We start from the raw sequence: 20677 nt of genomic DNA, 5'->3' as shown, positions 1-20677 counted from the left end.
TTCTTTCCCTTTTTCTCTCTTTCAATCAATTTCTCCCACTCACACCCACTCAGACACTTACGCACCCACTCACTGGCCCACTCAGACCTACACGCACCCACTCCCAGACCCACTGATTCACCCACACACTGATTCACCCACAAAAACACTGATGTACATACTCTCACAACCAGACAGACAATCTCAAAGCCACTCTCACCCCCAGTACACCCTCTCACACCTATTCTCACACCCAGAAAAGCCGCGGCCAACTCCTGCTATGCAAGACGAAAGGGTTGTGTACAGCGTGGGTGGTTAGGGTGTATTAACCACAGGGTCTTGCTTCAAGCCAGGTCTTGCGGGCAATCTCCCCTGCACATGGGTGATGGTCATGCACGGTACAAGGTTGGGTGCCTATAGGGGGTTGGCTTCAGGGCCTAGCCAAAGGCCATGCCCTTCGGCCAACCGCAATCATGCATGGCTGAAAGCTATGAGTGGCAGTGGTTGAATTAACATATAGGGGGTCATGCCAACCTTGGCGTTAAAAGCCGCTTACCGCAGTCAGAAGACCGCCAGAACACCGCTGTGGCCGCGGTAAACCACCACGGTCATTCTGACCCAGACCAGGCAAACCGCCAAAATACAGACATCCACAAAAGTCCGCCACACCAAAGGCCAGCGAGAAACTGGCGATGACCAAACCTCCACCGTCACGCCAACAGAAATACGCCCACACTATCATGACCCACAAATCCACGCAGCGGTCTTTCAACGCGGTAATCCATTGGCGGTACACACCGCCGCGCTCAAAATACACACACATTTACAAAACACAGCCACATTGGACAAATCGAAAAACACACACCTGATACACATACACACACCACTCCCACACACCCAACACAATATAAAACACACACCCACATCACCCACAAACCCCCACTTCTACAGAATCGGGACCACGCACTAAGAAAAAGAGAACTGAGCACCCAGACGCGCATTTTACTTTCACCCAGCAATATTTCCACGCACTTCACACAACACACCAATACACATCACCACACAATCCACCCCACACATCACCCACACCACCCCATGGCACCGCAAAGACACCCCAGGTTCTCCGAGGATGAACTCAGGGTCATGGTGGAGGAAATTGTACAGGTAGAGCCACAGCTCTTCGGGACACAGGTGCAGCACACCACCATTGCCAGGAAGATGGAGCTATGGAGCAGAATAGTCGATAGGGTCAACGCTGTGGGACAGCACCCAAGAAATAAGGACGACATCAGGAAGCGGTGGAACGACCTATGGGGGAAGGTGCGTTCAATGGTATCCAGGCACAACATCGCGGTGCAGCGGACTGGCGGCGGACCCCCACCTCCTCCCCCAGAATTTACAACATGGGAGGAGCAAGTCTTGGCGATCCTGCATCCTGATGGCCTCGCAGGAGTAGGCGGAGGAATGGATTCTGGTAAGTCTCATCTTCACTACTTCATCCCCCCACCCCACCAGCATGCCAACTCATACCCCCAACCCTCACCCTCACCCCCATCACATCCTGCTCCTTGCAAATGTCTCCACATCATAGCCCACCCATCCCAACACCAAGCCCTGCATGCGACCACAAAGCATGGACACCCATCACCAAAGCATGCCCACTGCACATACCCATCCCCCACCAAATCACTGTCACAAAAGCCCCCACACGGGAATGCCAGCACTGGGGTACAAGGGCACTGTTGGACCTGGCTTTTTGACAGGGACATCCCCAAACTTTTTGCCTCCTTCCTCCTATTTTTTCTGACCTGTTGTTGTTGGCTTTTGACCTCTGAGCACTTTACCACTGCTAACCAGTGCTAAAGTGCATATGCTCTCTGTGTAAATTGTACTATTGATTGGTTTATCCATGATTGACTATTTAATTTACCTGTAAGTCCCTATTAGAGTGCACTACATGTGCCTAGGGCATGTAGATTAAATGCTACTAGTGGGCCTGCAGCACTGGTTGTGCCACCCACCTCAGTAGCCCCTTAACCTTGTCTCAGGCCTGCCATTGCCAGGCCTGTGTGTGCAGTTTCACTGCCACTTCGACTTGGCATTTAAAAGTACTTGCCAAGCCTAGAACTCCCCTTTTTCTACATATAAGTCATCCCTAATGTGTGCCCTAGGTAACCCCTAGAGCAGGGTGCTGTGTAGGTAAAAGGCAGGACATGTACCTGTGTAGTTATATGTCCTGGTAGTGTAAAACTCCTAAATTCGTTTTTACACTACTGTGAGGCCTGCTCCCTTCATAGGCTAACATTGGGGCTGCCCTCATACACTGTTGAAGTGGCAGCTGCTGATCTGAAAGGAGCAGGAAGGTCATATTTGGTATGGCCAGAATGGTAATATAAAATCCTGCTGACTGGTGAAGTCGGATTTAATATTACTATTCTAGAAATGCCACTTTTAGAAAGTGAGCATTTCTTTGCACTAAAAACTTGTTGTGCCCTTCAATCCACGTCTGGCTAGGTTTAGTTGACAGCTCCTTGTGCATTCACTCAGACACACCCCAAACACAGGGTACTCAGCCTCACTTGCATACATCTGCATTTTGAATGGGTCTTCCTGGGCTGGGAGGGTGGAGGGCCTGCCCTCACACAAAGGACTGCCACACCCCCTACTGGGACTCTGGCAGACAGGATTGAACTGAAAGGGAACTTGGTGCATTTCTTAGAGACTCTTTGAAGTCACCCCCACTTCAAAGGCACAACTTAGTATAAAACAGGGCCTCTGCCCTACCTCATCAGACACTTGCTGGAGAAGAAACCTGAACCAGAAACTACATCCTGCCAAGAAGAACTGCCTGGCTGCTCAAAGGACTCACCTGTCTGCTTTCTCCAAAGGACTGCTGTCTTGCTGTTGCCCTGCTGCCTTGCTGAACTCTTGTCTGGCTGTGAAAGTGCTCTCCAAGGGCTTGGATAGAGCTTGCCTCCTGTTCCTTGAAGTCTCAGGACCAAAAAGACTTCTTCCTTTCACGTGGACACTCTGTGCGCCGAAAATTTCGACGCACAGCTTGTTTCGCGGCGAGAAAAACGCCGCACACCGACGCTGATCAACGCGACGCCCTCGGGACGATCGAGACTTTGACGCACGGCCTCGCAAGGACAACGCCGCCCGACTTCCAAGGAGAAATCGACGCGACGCCTGCCGTGAGACCAAAATTTCGACGCACGGCCTCGCAAGGACAACGCCGCCCGACTTCCAAGGAGAAATCGACGCGACGCCTACCGTGAGATCGAAACTTCGACGCGCAGCCCCGCAGAACGACGCGCACCCGGAAAATAAGCAGGAGAATCCACGCACAGACCCGGGACATCTGGTAATCCTCGCGATCCACAAAAAGAGACTGTCTGCGCGCCGGAAAACGACGCCCGACTTCCCCGCGTGGAAAAGAACGACGCAAGTCTGTGTGTGCTGAGCGGAAAACGACGCACACACCCCTTTTTCCACGCATCTCTTCTCCTGTGGCCCTCTGAGGAGATTTCCCACCAGAAACCAGGTACTCTGTGCTTGAAAGACACTTTATTGCTTTTTAAAGACTTAAAGACTCTTAATATCACTTTTCAGTGATATCTTTACAAATTCGTATTGCAACTTTGATCGTTTTGACCTACAATTATCCAGATAAATATTCTATATTTTTCTAAACACTGTGTGGTGTATTTTTGTGGTGTTATACTATGGTGTTGTATGATTTATTGCACAAATGCTTTACACATTGCCTTCTAAGTTAAGCCTGACTGCTCGTGCCAAGCTACCGGAGGGTGAGCACAGGCTGATTTTGGATTGTGTGTGACTTACCCTGACTAGAGTGAGGGTTCTTGCTTGGACAGAGGGCAACCTATCTGCCAACCAAAAACCCCATTTCTAACAGGCACCCACCCATTACACGCTATAGCACACACAAATGCAATAACCATATTTTTATACCCCTGCGGGACCCGAACGCCACGTCATCGCGCAGGAGGGTCCACAAATGTCCACTCCACCCCCAGAAGAGGCCCACAGTGAGGACAGCACCTCTGTCGAACTGGATCTAGATGACCAGCCCGGCCCATCGGGGACCTCAAGACAGTCGGTTCCCCTCAGACATCCACAGCCCATAGCAGACCCTCCCTCCTCTGGCAACACCAGCACAGCACCCACCCAGCGGGCCCATCCCTCAGTCCCCAGGACACGTCAATCAGCGGTGTGTCCACCACTACAGGATACCCAGATTAACCCCCCACCCCAACAACAACAGGGACCTGGGGGCAGTGGTAGTGGGCACACGGTCCAGGGGACAGAGGCACAGGGAAACAGGGGAACTGGGAGGGCTGCTGTGCGACAGGGGGGGACAGGCCCAGGGAACCCACTCTCCATGAGGCCCTCTCCTCCATCATGGGAGCCTACCACCACTCCCAGGAAACGATGGCGACGCTCCTGGCCAGGTTTCAGGAGATCCAGCTTCTGCAGGTGGAACAATATTTGGGGTTCAGGGAGGAACTACAAAACATCAGTTCCGCCCTGGCCACCATTGTAGGGGCTCTGAATCAGGTAGTCACCACATTGCGGGACAGTGTGGCAGGACAAAGGGCCCCTGACACTAGCATGGACCAAGAACTGCCTACCACCTCCGCCGGCGCTATTGGACAGGAGGCCCCGCCACAGGACCAACAGGCCACCAGCACCCCACCCCCTGCAGAAGGAGAACCACCCCGCAAGCGGGCCCTGAGATCCAGGAAGAAGACAGAGTAAGATGCCAAGACCCCCGCCAGGAAAGGATACCTCCCTGATTGTCATCCCACTGCCCCACATTGACACCCTGTCCATTCTTATAATGCCCATGCTCCACTTTCCAGAGGCATTTGGACATTGCACCTGTGATACTAATAGTCTGGACTCTGCCATGGACAATCCTCCACCATCACCCCTCACCGACTTGCAACCACCCACCAATATAGGACACTGAAATAAACAGTTATTCGACAAAACAATCAGGAGTCTGGCTGTGATTTTGTACTAGTGTATTAGACATTACCGTCCCAAAATGCATATTTACATTGTGATGCCAACACACCACTGTCACACAGCTGTAGTCCATGGGGAAACAAAGCAGATGTCACGCAGTATGGGCCACATCTCTGAAATATGAAGGGAAAGTCACAACTCAGTTACCATACACTGGGGGAAAAGGTCAGACAGTAGAGAGGTAGTAGGGGTTAAGTATATGTAATATGCCGGTGTGTATTCTTACCTGTGTGTCATTGAAAATACTGCTGTATAACTGTGTCCCTGTTGTCTATGTCGTCCTTTTCGGCTTCCTCTTCTTCACCCTCCACAGGCTCCACAGCTGCTACAACACCACCATCTGGACCATCCTCCTGCAGAAAAGGCACCTGGCGTCGCAAAGCCAGGTTGTGAAGCATACAGCAGGCCACGAAGATCTGGCACACCTTTTTTGGTGAGTACAATAGGGATCCACCTGTCATATGGAGGCAGCGGAACCTGGCCTTCAGAAGGCCGAAGGTCCGATCGATCACCCTCCTAGTTCTCCCATGGGCCTCATTGTACCGTTCCTCTGCCCTTGTCCGGGGATTCCTCACTGGGGTCAGTAGCCATGACAGCTTGGGGTAACCAGAGTCACCAATTAGCCACACACGGTCCCTCTGGAGTTGACCCATCACGTAAGGGATGCTGCTATTCCGCATGATGTACGCGTCATGCACAGAGCCAGGGAACTTGGCATTAACATGGGAGATGTACTGGTCTGCCAAACACAACATCTTTACATTCATCGAATGATAACTCTTTCTGTTTCTGTACACTTGTTCACTCCTGCTGGGGGGTACTAAAGCCACATGGGTCCCATCAATGGCACCTATGATGTTGGGGATATGTCCAAGGGCATAGAAATCACCTTTCACTGTAGGCAAATCCTCCACCTCAGGGAAAACAATGTAGCTCCGCATGTATTTCAGAAGGGCAGACAACACTCTGGACAACACCTTGGAAAACATAGGCTGGGACATCCCTGATGCTATGGTCACTGTTGTTTGAAATGACCCACTTGCCAAGAAATGGAGTACTGACAGCACCTGCACTAGAGGTGGGATCCCTGTGGGTTGGCGGATGGGTGACATCAGGTCTGGCTCCAGCTGGGCACACAGTTCCTGAATAGTGGCTCGGTCAAGCCTGTATGTCAGTATAACATGTCTTTCCTCCATTGCCGACAGGTCCACCAGCGGTCTGTACACTGGAAGATTCCTCCATCTCCTCGCATGTCCCAGCGGACGGTGCCTATGAAGGACAACAGCAAGCACAGAGTCAATCAGCCCACAGGTACATAACCACAGTTTCCACAAAACACAATTCCCAATGCATTGAATGGATTGTAGGAGTGTTGATGCAAGGCCTAGGTATGTGTGACGCAGTTAAAAGTAAGCTATGTGGGCCCTTGAAATGTCGGCTGCCTGACCTGTGAAATGTGACAATGGGATGTGAGGTCAATGCGCTGGCGTGGCATACTGTGGCGGTAGGCGGTCAAAGAAGGCGGCGCAAAGCAGCATTGGTTAACATTGAACCCTATGGGTCTCAGGAGCCAATGACGATGTGCGCCGGCGGTCGCGGTACACACCGCCGCGGAACGCACCACTGCGGGCGTGACCGCCATTTTCTATCTGCTTAATCACTCGATACCTGATCTTCGACAGGAGAGGACCTACACTGCAAGTGCTGCTGTGACCTCGGTCTGGAAGAGACAATGGCTCATGCGACTGGGGAAAGGGCCCCTGCCTTCACTGCTCAGGAATTGGAGAAACTCGTGGATGGGGTCCTCCCCCAGTATGCGCTACTCTACGGTCCTCCAGACCAACAGGTAAGTACACTGGGACCATGCTTTGTGGCCAATGCCTGTGTTGAGTCGGGTGGATGAAAGATGGTGGGGAGGGGAGCGAATGAGGCATGCATCAGACGACGGATGACAGGATGTGCCACATGGCAAGGGTAGGGATGGGGGGCCACTCACATTGAGGGTGCAGAAGGTGATGACTCTTTTTCTCCCCCTGTACATTTCACATAGGTCAGCGCCCACCAGAAGATAGACATTTGGCGTGCAATCGCCAAGGACGTCCGGGCCCTGGGGGTCCACCACAGACGGGGCACCCACTGCCGGAAGAGATGGGAGGACATCCGACGCTGGAGCAGGAAGACGGCGGAGGCTCAGCTGGAGATGTCCTCCCAACGTGGGAGGGGTGCCAGTCGTACTTTGACCCCCCTGATGTCCCGGATCCTGGCGGTGGCCTACCCCGATTTGGATGGGCGAGTGAGGACATCCCAGCAGACACAAGGGGGTGAGTACAACCTCATTCTGCTGACTTTGCGCGCAGTGGAGGTGTCTGGGTGGGGGAGGAAGGCTGTGGGTATCCCTAGGCCAGGGCGATTTCTGTAGGCTAGGCCCCTCCGTAAGGCATGGCCCTGTGCCCCCGCCCCCACCTCTGTAGGGTGCCAAGTACAGTTATCCATGGCCCTGTGTCATCTATGTGTGCAGTTGTCGTCCATAGGCTTGTAGGCCATGTCCCACGGATTGAGTAGTGGACCCCAAGTGCACAGCGTAGTGCAAGGGGCTTCTGTGTCTGTCCTCTCCACCAACGGTGTCGCCAATGCATGCACTCAACATGTCTTTATTCCCCCCCCCTTTTTTGTGGTCTTCCTGTTCATGTGTGCATTAGCATCATCAGGTGGAGGAGAAGTGGCATCGGAGCACGAGGGAGCTGCATCCCACATGGCCCTGGAGGGCCATGCAATGGATTCCGAATACACCAGTGGGACCGAGGGCGAGGGGAGATCCACAGCGGGGACTCGTGCAGACATTAGTGACACAGACTCGTCCTCTGAAGGGAGCTCCCTTGTGGTGGCGGCAACATCCGTGCCCCCCGCACCAACAGGTACAGCCGCCACCCAGCGCACCAGCACCGCCCTCCCAGCAGCCCCTCATCGTTTGGCCCGTGCCTCTCACCCAGGAAGGTGGGCATCTCCTTCGCCCCAGGCACCTCAGGCCCTGCCCCTGTCACCCCTGCTGCCCTCAGTGAGGAGGTCATTGACCTCCTGAGGACGCTCATTGTTGGGCAGTCTACCCTTTTGAATGCCATCCAGGGTGTAGAAAGGGAGGTGCACCAGAGTAATGCATACCTGGAGGGCATTCATTCTTGTCAGGCTGCCCATCAGCGATCGTTCAACACTCTGGCCTCAGCACTGATGGCAGCAATTGTCCCTGTCTCTAGCCTCCCCCCTCCAACTTCCTCCACCCATACCCTATCACCTGTACCTCTGCCTATCCCAGACACACCATCAGACCAGCCTGCACACACCTCAACACCCAAGGGAAGCTCATCCAGACATAAGCACCACACATCACACAAGCATTCACACAAGCAACATCCACATACAGACATACCAACACCCACTGCCTCCACTGTGTCCCCCTCCTCCTCGTCTCCCTCCTTCCTCCCTGTCACGTCTCCACTCACACCTGCATGCACAACATCTTCAGCCACTACGTCCATCACCAGCACACCCACCAGAACCACCCACACACGTGCAGTCACCACCCCCACTACCATTTACACGTCCCCTGTGTCCTCTCCCACTGTGTCTGTGACCCCCTCTTCCAAGCTACACAAATGCAGGCAGCCACCCACCCAACAGCCATCCACCTCACGACAGCATCCAGCCCAAGCACCTGCACCCAAAGACACCAGACTGAAAACTCCTACAACCACAACCTCTTCCTCCACTCCCATACCCACTACACCTACCCGTCCCTCTGTTCCTAAATTGCTTTTCCTTTCCAAACTTGACCTCTTCCCAACAACTCCCCCACCCCGTCCATCTCATAGGACTCCAGTCAGCACCTCAGCCACCACAAAAGCGGGACCTTGAATGACAGTGTGCCATGGACTGTGGAGTCCCCCACCCTCAAGGGCAGCCAGTTCAATAAGGAGCCAAGGCACGGCCAGCCCACCCCCGGTCAAACATCCAAAGATTGTCAGTGGCCGGCGCGAGAGGCCGAAGACACCAGGGACCAAAATCCCTACCATGGCTCCGGCAGGAAGTGTGGTGCCATCTGGCACACCGCCAAAGGTGGGGAAGGGCCACAGGCGAACAGGGAAGGCTGGGAAGGGCAACACGCCCGACAAGTCTGCCAGCAACCCAGCTGGCCAGGAGGGCCCGCCAGCCCCATTCCAGGTGGGCAGGAGGACACCCACAGGCCCGGTACTGCAGCCCAGGAGGGCCCCGCAAGCCCCATCCCAGGTGGGCAGGAGGACACCCACAGGCCCGGTACTGCAGCCCAAGAGGGCCCTGCCAGTTACACGACAGATGGGCAGGAAGGCACCGCCAGCCACAGGTCAGGTGGCGAATGACCTCCATGCCATGGCCGGATCCGCTGAGCTGGACACTGATCCGATGCACCGCTGAAAAGGGCACCGCCATCTCAATCACCGCTGAACAGGGCCCTTCATCTCAAGCACCGCTGAACTGGGCTCTTTATCTCAAGCACCGCTGAACAGGGCACCGCCGTCTCAAGCACCTCTGAACAGGGCCCTTCATCTCAAGCACCGCTGAACTGGGCCCTTCTTCTCAAGCACCGCTGAACTGGGCACCGCCGTCTCAAGCACCGCTGAACTGGGCCCTTCATCTCAAGCACCGCTGAACTGGGCCCTTCATCTCAAGCACCGCTGAACTGGGCCCTTCATCTCAAGCACCGCTGAACTTGGCCCTTCATCTCAAGCACCGCTGCACTGGGCACCGCCGTCTCAAGCACCGCTGAACAGGCACCGCCATCTCAAGCACCGCTGCACTGGGCACCGCCGTCTCAAGCACCGCTGAACAGGGCCCTTCATCTCAAGCACCGCTGAACTGGGCCCTTCATCTCAAGCACCGCTGAACTGGGCACCGCCATCTCAAGCACCGCTGAACAGGGCACCGCCATCTCAAGCACCGCTGCACTGAGCACCGCCGTCTCAAGCACCGCTGCACTGGGCACCGCCGTCTCAAGCACCGCTGCACTGGGCACCGCCGTCTCAAGCACCGCTGAACAGGGCACCGCCATCTCAAGCACCGCTGCACTGAGCACCGCCATCTCAAGCACCGCTGAACTGGGCACCGCCATCTCAAGCACCGCTGAACTGGGCCCTTCATCTCAAGCACCGCTGAACTGGGCCCTTCATCTCAAGCACCGCTGCACTGGGCACCGCCTTCTCAAGCACCGCTGAACAGGGCACCGCCGTCTCAAGCACCGCTGAACAGGGCACCGCCATCTCAAGCACAGCTGCACTGGGCACCGCCGTCTCAAGCACCGCTGAACAGGGCCCTTCATCTCAAGCACCGCTGAACTGGTCCCTTCATCTCAAGCACCGCTGAACTGGGCACCGCCATCTCAAGCACCGCTGAACAGGGCACCGCCATCTCAAGCACCGCTGCTCTGGGCACCGCCGTCTCAAGCACTGCTGCACTGGGCACCGCCGTCTCAAGCACCGCTGAACAGGGCACCGCCATCTCAAGCACCGCTGCACTGGGCACGCCATCTCAAGCACCGCTGACTGGGCACCGCCGTCTCAAGCACCACTGAACAGGGCACCGCCATCTCAAGCACCGCTGCACTGGGCACCGCCGTCTAAAGCACCGCTGAACAGGGCCCTTCATCTCAAGCACCGCTGCACTGGGCACCGCCGTCTCAAGCACCGCTGAACTGGGCACCGCCATCTCAAGCACCGCTGAACTGGGCCTTTCATCTCTAGCACCGCTGAACTGGGCCCTTCATCTCAAGCACCGCTGATCTGGGCCCTTCATCTCAAGCACCGCTGAACTGGGCCCTTCATCTCAAGCACCGCTGCACTGGGCACTGCCGTCTCAAGCACCGCTGAACAGGGCACCGCCATCTCAAGCACCGCTGAACTGGGCCCTTCATCTCAAGCACCGCTGAACTGGGCCCTTCATCTTAAGCACAGCTGAACTGGGCCCTTCATCTCAAGCACCGCTGCATTGGGCACCGCCGTCTCAAGCACCGCTGGCCCATTGGTGGAAGGGGCAGGCCTGCCTCTGTGTCGGGCAGGGCTGCACGAAGCACTCTGGGCACTAGTCCCCCTCCCGAACCAGTGGAGACTGTTATCCACTTGTGAGACTGTGGCTTTGCACTCCCCAGGATCTAACAGTGGGTAAACCACCCAATGTAGAGACTTGAGAGACTGTGGCTTTGCACTCCCCAGGATAATGCAGTGGGCAACCCACCCACTGTAGAGACTTGAGAGACTGTGGCTTTGCGCTCCCCAGGATAATGCAGTGGGCAACCCACCCATTGTAGAGACTTGAGAGACTGTGGCTTTGCACTCCCCAGGATGGAACAGTGGCCATGGAGGCCCCTCATGGATCTGGCGTCGTGGACTCATCTGGCTGAGGTGCCCCCCCTTCCCTTCCCCCTGAGGTGCCTGTAGTTTTCCTATCTGATGCCCCTGCAGTGTTCTCTCCGTTGGAGTCAGGTATCCTTTGTGGGCTTTGCCCATGTGATTTGGGCCCAGTGGTCCACGGACAATGCCTGCTACAATGATCGGACTTTAAAATTTATGTATATAAAGGTTTTAGATGTGTGATATATTTTTAAGCCAGTGATACAATATATTCCAATGTTTAGAATCATTTCCTTTTGTCTTTGCATTCTTCCGGGGGGTTTGGGGGGTGTAACTCTGAGTTGTTGCTATGCATTGATGTGTGTGTTGCAGTGGGTGAGAGTGGGGGTGGGTGTATCGCCTATGTGTGTCCCAGTAGGTGCAGTGCTCACCGTTGTCTTCTGCGCTGGCGTTCGTGCTCCTGGTAGAGGAGCAGGAAGACAATCTCTGGGAGGATGTGTAGTTCGGGTTCCATGCTGTCCAGATTCCTCGTGGGGTGTATGGAGGTGAGCGTTTTCCGTTTGAACTGGCAGTTTCCGCCGTGTTTTTATCGGCGGGGCTACCGCCCCAGAAAAGGTCCTGGATTGGTAGGTTGTGATGGGGTGGGCGGTACATTGACTCTCGCCTGTCTGTTGGCGGTGACCGCCGCGCTGTTTGTTTGTCCCGCCGTGGCGGGCGGTGTGTTGAAGTGGCGGTCTCTGTCGGCGGTTTCCGCCAGGGTCGGAATTCCATTTTTTTTACCGCCAGACTGTTGGCGGTTTAGCCGCGGGTTGAACACCGACCGCCAGGGTTGGAATGACCACCATAGTAATTTAAATTACTATAAGTTAAAAAAAAACATAGAAATTCACTGAGAAAACCAGAGGTTACTTGAAGGTTATAGAAATAGATTTTTAAAAACACAGAAATCCACTTAAAAAACACAGATTACAGGGGTATTATAGTTAAGCTCACATTTTAAACATACAAAACCATAGAAATTATGCTATAGTTAGTTATCTCAATTAGCTATAACTCGTGCCATAAGGTAACTATAATTCACTCCCCTGAAATTTCATGAAGATTCGTCAAGCGGCGCCAAAGTTACTGGATTTTGTGCTTCATTTGATTTTAGGACTATGTACTTTACCATGGATTGCCAGTGCTAAAGTGCTTATACTCACTTCCCTAAACATGCTATGATTGGCATACAGCTGACTGACATATTTAATTCAATGTATTGGTAAGTTCCTTGTAGAGTGGTATACCATAAAACTATAGCCTATAAATGAAATTCTGTTAGTGGGCCTGCAAGACGTATTGTGCCACTAACTTAAGTAGCACCTTAAAGCATGTTCCAGGTCTGTCATTGCAGCCTAAATGCAGTGTCCCACTGCCATATCAACTTGACATAGGGCAGGGCATTGTGTAATTAAAAGGTAGGACATGTACTTTTATGTTTTACATGTCTTGGCAGTGAAACACTCCCACATTTGTTTTTCACTACTGGGACGCCTACCCCTCATAGGGTAACATTGAGGATTTCTTATAAAATTTAGTAAGCTTTAATTCCTACATGAGAGGAGGTTTATATGTCATGTTTAGTTTCCGTGAATTGGTAATGATAAATTCTATTTAACGGTAAAGTCCAATTTTTTAGTACAAGTTTGAAAATGTCACTTTTAGAAAGTTAAGATTTTCCTGCCCTTAGGCCTCTGTGTCTGTAGCCTATTATGGGTGCAATTGACAGTTATGATTTAGTGAATTCCCTATAGACAGTCAAATAATAGTGGGACTAGCGTCCTGAATGGCCCATCAACTGGCAGGATGGGGTTGCAGGACTGAGCAAAGCCCCACTTGCACCTGGTTAGGTGGTGCTTCTGATGTGACCTGCTGTGCATTCTACCAGTCTGTGTCTCTACCTGGAAGGACTGCTTTGTTGCCTGGAGCCTGCCTTGGACCCTCAGAGACCAGCCCTGCACCTTCACCTGCAACCAGAACTTCCAGAAATGACTACAAGGGCTAGTTTGCTGACCTCCTGTTCACAGGCACAAGGACAACACACACTCCCACCAGCTTCTGGACCCAGACTGAGTAGGTTCTAACCCCAGAAAGGTCTCCATCCAACGCTGGACCCTTTGTTGTGGTGCTAAAGGCGCCCAGATGTGCAATTTTCAAAGCTAAGGACTGCGATCCTGGAGGAGACTGGGACCAACCTGCTAGGCTATCCACCCCAGATGCATCACCTGTCAGATTGACTTTGCAGCTTCTCCCACGACGTTCTTCTCCCAAGCAGCAAATCCGCTTCAGCTGTCCTTTGCCAAAGAGGTATCTGACCTTGTGAAACTGTCTTTGGCTACAACCTTCCGCTTCGTCCCGCTGGAGATTTTCAACTTCCATCTTGACAACAAAGGCCCAGATTTAAGAGGGCCTAGCGCCATTCCAATGCCACATTACCATCTTTTTTATGCTAATGTGGCGTTGGAAGGCTAAAATCGCTGTGCCATATTTCCAAAGTAGCGCAACACTTTCACTGCACCACTTTGTATCCCTTGTGCCACATTATGCCTGCGCCAGGCATAATGGATGCAAGGGAGGTTGTTCCGGTGCTAGGGGGGCAAAAAAATGGCACAAAGAAATCTAAGCAATTTCTTTGCATCATTTGTATCGCCATTAAAGGGAGGCTCTCATTGTTTTGTCTGGGTGCTTTGCAGGATTAACGTCAACATTTTTTACACTAATCCTGTAAAGAACCGCAATAGCATCACAAATTATGACACTAGAACCCCTGACTAGCTCCATGGTGTGCTGTATTTTAAATACAGCACAAACATGATGACATTAGGCGGGTGCTAAGGGGTGCAAGAAAAGTGACGCTGCACTAGCTACTAAGGGGCATATTTATGGAAAGTGGTGCTGCACTCTCTGTCCCTTAGTGCCCCCTACCACCACCATGTGTGCACAGTATTTAAAATATGGCGCACCACGGCGCAGTGTAGGGAGCAATAGCATAATTTCTCATGACGCTGTTCATGTACTCTGCAGGAGTAGCATCAAAATATTGGTGATAATCCTGCAAAGTACATAGGGTCCCATTCTAAAGGATCTAAGCACCCTTTTAAAGCCTGTTCATAGAATTCCTGGGCCATTTTTCCAGCTCCCCTAACGGGGGAATGCCCCCTTTGCATACATCATGCCTGATGCAGGCATAATGTAGAGCATAGGTTACAGAGTGGCGAAATGCATGCATTGCGGCACTCTGTAAATACGGCGCTGGTATTTCGGCCTCGTTTGGCCACATTAACATAAAAAATAATGATGTTAATGTGACGCAAGTTGGCACTAGGGCATTATAAATATGCTTCTAAGTCTGTAAGTAAAAATCTTCACGGCAGCAACCATGGCTATCAGACAACAATACTTCCTCCTCAGACACTCCTGCAGCCTTACCCCGCTGAGCTTCTGCCTTCTCAGAGAATTTTTCTTTACAAATTGTCTTAGTCAGAAGTTAATCTCTGACTGGGCCGAATCCACTCAAACCACATTCAATAGCGGTCAGCTTTAACATTGGACCAGATGCCTGCGGTTGGCGGTTTTGCTTTTAAGCATGAGTTTGAACCTTAAACATTGAAAATTCATAACTCTGGTTCTACTGATTGGATTGTTGTCATTTTGCAGGCAAATCATTCATTAAAATGTACTCTAAGTTAGTTTAGTTTGGTTTTTATTGTGCTGTGTTTTCACTTTATTACTGTATGTGTGCTGCATAAATACTTTGCACATTGCCTCTTAGTTAAGCCTGACTGCTATTTGTGCCAAGCTATCCAGGGTTAAGCACAGGTTTATTTAGTGACTTTTTGTGGTTCACCCTGCAAAGGATGGTAGCCTTTGCTTGGCCAGGGCTCAAAGCCCAGTCAACCAACAACCCACTTCCTTATGCTGGGTACTCAATGGGTAAACCTGGGTCCACAGCCCCCCACCCCACAGCCAGTACGGCTGCTTGGTAGGACTAAGTAACAGTAGCGTTCGAATGAGGCTCGGGGGCAGGAAAGAGCTGAGATGGGATTGCAAGTGCTGCTTAGGGGAACAGAGCTAACAGGCTGCCCCTGGAGCCGGAACAGCCTCATACCAGGTGCTGCACCAAGACATTCAGAAGGCCTGGAGCCCTACCAGATACCCAGATTGCCATCTGCTACATGCAGGGGCTAGGTAAACAGAGGTTGGCAGCCTTACTCCCAAAGGGCTACTTAATGGATGAAGGATGCCTCCCAGCAAGACAGCATATATACGTGACACGTTGCCCTGGTTAGCTGGGGCTTTTCCTGCCAATATATGATAGGTGCCATACCTGCAGGTAACCTTTTCTGGGGAGCAGTGCTCTATGAGGGCCCTCCCCACTTCTTATCATCAGACTAGTTGGCATCACCCATCCGAGTAGGGGAAAGGTGGCTCCTAAGCAGCTACAACAAACTGCTAAAGTCCCTACATCCCAAACCTGCCACTCTTTGCCTCTTTCTCTGGGAACCGCAGTCCAAAGTGGACCACGACACAGAGAGTCTTAGGAGACGAAGCAGAGTGATGCCCAAATTTATTTTGCTATATTACAAATACCCAGCTGCTCATCAAAAGATGCCATGGTGTGCAAAATAACAATGAACTTGGATAAGGCCAATAGCAAATCACCAGTGGCTTATAATAATTCAAGCATTCCATCCATCACTTAAGTGTGTCGCCCTATGTGGGATGGGTATGCCCAGATGTGGCCAAGATAGGAGCACAGCAAGATGATGGTCGGAGTGGTGAAACCTTTCAAACACTCATCCCCAGTCACAGATCTTGGTTAAATCAATTGCTCTGTTGCTCACCATGCCATCCCAGTTTGGACCCAGCCATATGTAAATCAGTCTTGACCCTGTTCCCCATGAGAACAGTTCAGCCAGAACTGCCAGGCCAGGTCCTTCCTGGACCGGGATAAAGCATCTTGGGACCGGTTTCGGGGTATCACCCTTCATCAGCCAGGCTAGCTTGAATCCAGTGGCACAGTAAGCAAGGGACGACGTAGGCCAAGAGCACTCTCTGTGGCTGGAACCAAGCTATACCCAGCCGATGAGCACATAACTAGTGCAAACATGGTCTGGGTTGCTTGGGTTCCCATTCCGGGATGCCCTGGCTTGGCTGTTTAGGCTAGACTGTTGTATTGGAGCAGAGTCAAGACTGATTTACATAGACTGTGTCCAAACTGAGATGGCATGGTATGCAAATTCACACTGGCTGGGATGCAGCCCCAGCAGCTTAGATTAAATTCAAGCATTCCATACATCACTTTATTATATACTCATATGTTGCAAAGTCATCTTTTTGCCCTGTTCACCCCATTTGTTTTGTTGCAGACTGGTGCTGATTGTAGCTGACTCTGACTGTGCCCTGGGATCTGTTAGCTAGACCCAGGCCAGTGCTATGTTAAAACACACACATGTAGTAGAGTACACTAGGTATTAGGGTACCCATCCAAGTGGCCTGACAGACCCTTTAGGTCCCTCGTATATAATAGGTCAAGGGGATGCAATATGCCTATAAGCCTCTAGAATATGATAGGGCATGAAGATTAGATACCCAGCAATATTTCTGTACTTGCCTGCGTGCACTGCTGTGTGCTTTCTATCCTTTAAATTCAGGCCTGCCTTGTAGCCTGTATTTAAAAGTTAAATTCATACCATTTGCATGGCATCCCCTATAAGTCCCTAGTAAATAATATGGCAATGGGGCGCCCACTACCCATAAGACACTTGTACAAATAGCGCATAGAAGTAGAGGCCCTGCAGATTTGCTGCCCTTTGTATGTGAACACTGCTGTAGGTTGTCTATCATTTTTAAATGCAGCCTGACTCTATAGACTGCGTTTAAATGGAAATGGTGTCTCAATTAGACTTTGGTGCTATGGGAATTTTAAATGTGAGGATCTACCTTATTTTCACATATTGGGTACCACAAGGGTCTCTCCTAGGGGTCATGGGGTGGCGGGTCATGTAGCTATAATCAGGGGGCCTTATAAAATATGCTTTATAACTGCTGGTATGGGAAAAACTGATCATTTCGTTTCCCCCCATTGTAGGTACTGGGCTCCATAGGGTATAATTATAATAGTGTATTTATTGTAAATATAGTAAGAAAAAGCATTGAAAAGTCATTCAAGGGCTTAAACAATTTGGTTTGATAAATCCAGCAATTTGACATTGGTGAATTTATCACAACTGGTACAGAAAATAAGTTATAAGGTGTTTCTTTCTGTAAGCCAAAATCCAGCCTTCTGAAGGTCTTCCCTGATTGGTCAGTGCTAACATTATTAGCAGAGCCACTGATTAAGTGATATGTGGCTGTCCAGTGGAGAGCCTATCTGGTGAACGACAGGTCTGGTGGCTACACAGGAATGCAAGAGCAAGGGGAGGGGTAATACCAACAGACAGCCTCAAATGAGATCAGGACATGAGGGAATACCAGATCACCTAACCCCCACCTTCTGGACTCCTCAGCCCCATACCAGGCTTAACAAAGGAATTTGCAAATGTTAGGAGGAGGAGAGCTATGGAAATGAGCCACACTAGGGTTTGGTTTAGTCAGCTTTTACTGCTCTGCTGAAAGTTCAGCCATCATGGATTTTGGAAGAATGGTGCTTTTTGGGTAAGGAATATGCCACACTTTGGAGGAAGTAGTCATGCATCTGGGTGTCACTCTGTATTCTATTGTTCTGAGTAAACCCCTTCCTGATGTCCAGGAGCTGGTAATAAATATATGAGAGGTGCATAGCTTCTCAAATCGGCAGTCTGAAACTACTAGATAAAGGACTGCCCTGCTGGAATCTGGATCTATACCCTTGGCCTGCACTTCTGAGTGACCTGCACCTGCTGCACAATCTGGTACTACAGCCCTGGGAATGGTCCTTGCTTCAAGAAGGACTCAGGTGTGGACTCCCAGCAGCTGCAGCCTAACAGAGCTTTACCTGCATTATCTCCAGCCAGATTCCCCAGACTGGAGTGCATCCAGTGGACTTTTAAGGATTTGGCAAGGTGCATTGTGGGAATTGTGGCAAAACCTTCCAAGGACCATCCAGGCAATTCCAGACCCTTGGATGTCTGTTTTGGACCATTTGTACCTACAAGGAGGACTTCAGGAAATGCCTCCTGAAGTTTGGAGAAGTTTGGAAAATGTAGGTAAAATTGGCAGTTTGTGTTTCTAAGCACTAGAAATTGTTTATTCTTTAACAATTCATATCTCCACTTCCTTACATTGGATTTTTGTAATAGTGGTGTCTATGTACCTACTTTTACTAATTGAAGTGGAATTTTTTGTGTGTGTTGTGTCTCACTTATTTACTGTGTTGATGTTTGTGAATGCTTTACACTCTTTTCTCCTAATTTAGGCCTGCCTGTTTGGTTACAGCTACAAAGGGTTCAGCAAGGGGATATTATACTGAGACATTTACTGAACCTATATTTGGTTAGTGGCCTTATTGCCAGTGGTAGGTTCATACTTACCACTACCAATAACCCACTTTCCAACACCATATGAAATGGGTAAGTGATAGGCACAGTCATCTTGCAGAGGCCCATGATGTATCTTCTATAGAAGATAGAAGAACACCAAAAGGAATGGATGTCTCATGCACATGTTAGAGCTGACTGTGATAGTGCACATTCTAGTGTGGTTGATATGATTGCCATCTAGAAAAACCAGGGAACTTGATTATGTTAGCATGAATGCAGCATTTCTTTGCCTTAGCATAAACACAGTGTCCTTGTAATCTATCTAACAGCAACAGAAAAGGTTGATCATGGAAAGATGCACAATCCAAGTATACCAAGGAATGATGTGCGAGGATGAAGCACTGTCATGCACCAGAGTGTTGACTAGTGGAATAGGACTAAGGGCCTCATTATGAGTTTGGTGGGCGGCGGAGGCCAAACTCATGACGCCACCATACCGCCATTGAAGGCTAAACCCAGTTGGCCCTATTTTGAGTTTCCCGCTGGGCCGGCGGGTGGAAATAGGGTGTACGCCTGCCAGCCCAGTACAGTAACAGGGCCGTAACATTGCAGCCAGCTCGTAATCGCGCCGGCTGCAATGTGGCGGGTGCAGCAGCACCCGTTGCGCATTCCACTGACTAGAATTTGGACAGTGGAATGCACAGTGGGGCTGTGCATGGGTGCCCCTCAACCCCCCCATTCCTCCAGCCTTTCCATGGCACTGTAAACTACCATGGAAAGGCTGGAGGATGGGGACTAGTAATCGTAAATTTATTTTTCAACAATAAAATCAACAAGCACAGAAGACCTACTCAGACTCAAACTTGAGTGAAACCTCAACCAGCAGTAAATCACCTTGATCAGTGTAGCTTGACTCCTACACAGTAGGCTCCACAACACCAATCACAGCCTGCACTCACATATGTTATATGTCCCTATGTCAACTGTGCAGTTAAAGGTGATAACTTATTACTTATCCCGGGATCTTAGGATATGTCTACTTAACAACTAAAACATCACCGTTTCACACCACACATTCTCAGCAAAATAAAACAAGCTAGACATACACAATTGCAAAGAGTGACCCTAATAATACTCAATCCTCTGCTGCTACAATTCCTTCCTGAACCGCTTGAATACTGCTGATCCTCTGAATCAAGACCTGGACATTTGGGTCTTAGGACTGGGTTTGGGCAAATCCAGGACCCCTACAAGGAAACAGTAACTCCTTTTAAGTCAATAACAAAACATCCAACAAAATACCATCAGAAAACACACAACGTCGTCAAAGATGTTTCCTTGTTGGTTGTATGGACCTTTGTTGGTTGACATGATGCACTGAAAGGGAGCAAACATTAAAAATTAATTTTCTATTTTGTGCAGCCAATGTGACACCACAATAAGGACCAGCAATCAATGAATGTAGTTAGAAAGGATTTATTCTAGGTTATTAATCAGTCCAGTGTATATACACATCAGGTATGTATTAAAAAGCTACAGCAAAGCAGCTGGTAAGCTGAAATATCTGAATCAGTTCAGCCATATCAAATGAGTTATAGAATTGTAACAGACACAGCAATACAGCAATACAGAAGCTGAGAATAAGGAATGGATATTCCATAAAGAACCTTCTGTTCTTTCTCCTTGCCAATCCTTTTCTTCAAGCCTCACTATCCACAACATAATGCAAACAATACTCCTTTCTCTAGCTAAAAAAAATCCTGATAAGGT

This window comes from Pleurodeles waltl, chromosome 5 (genome assembly GCF_031143425.1).
Source record: "Pleurodeles waltl isolate 20211129_DDA chromosome 5, aPleWal1.hap1.20221129, whole genome shotgun sequence".
Lineage (NCBI taxonomy): Eukaryota > Metazoa > Chordata > Amphibia > Caudata > Salamandridae > Pleurodeles > Pleurodeles waltl.
The sequence above is the reverse complement of the archived record's forward strand: the minus strand, read 5'-3'. Positions refer to the sequence as shown.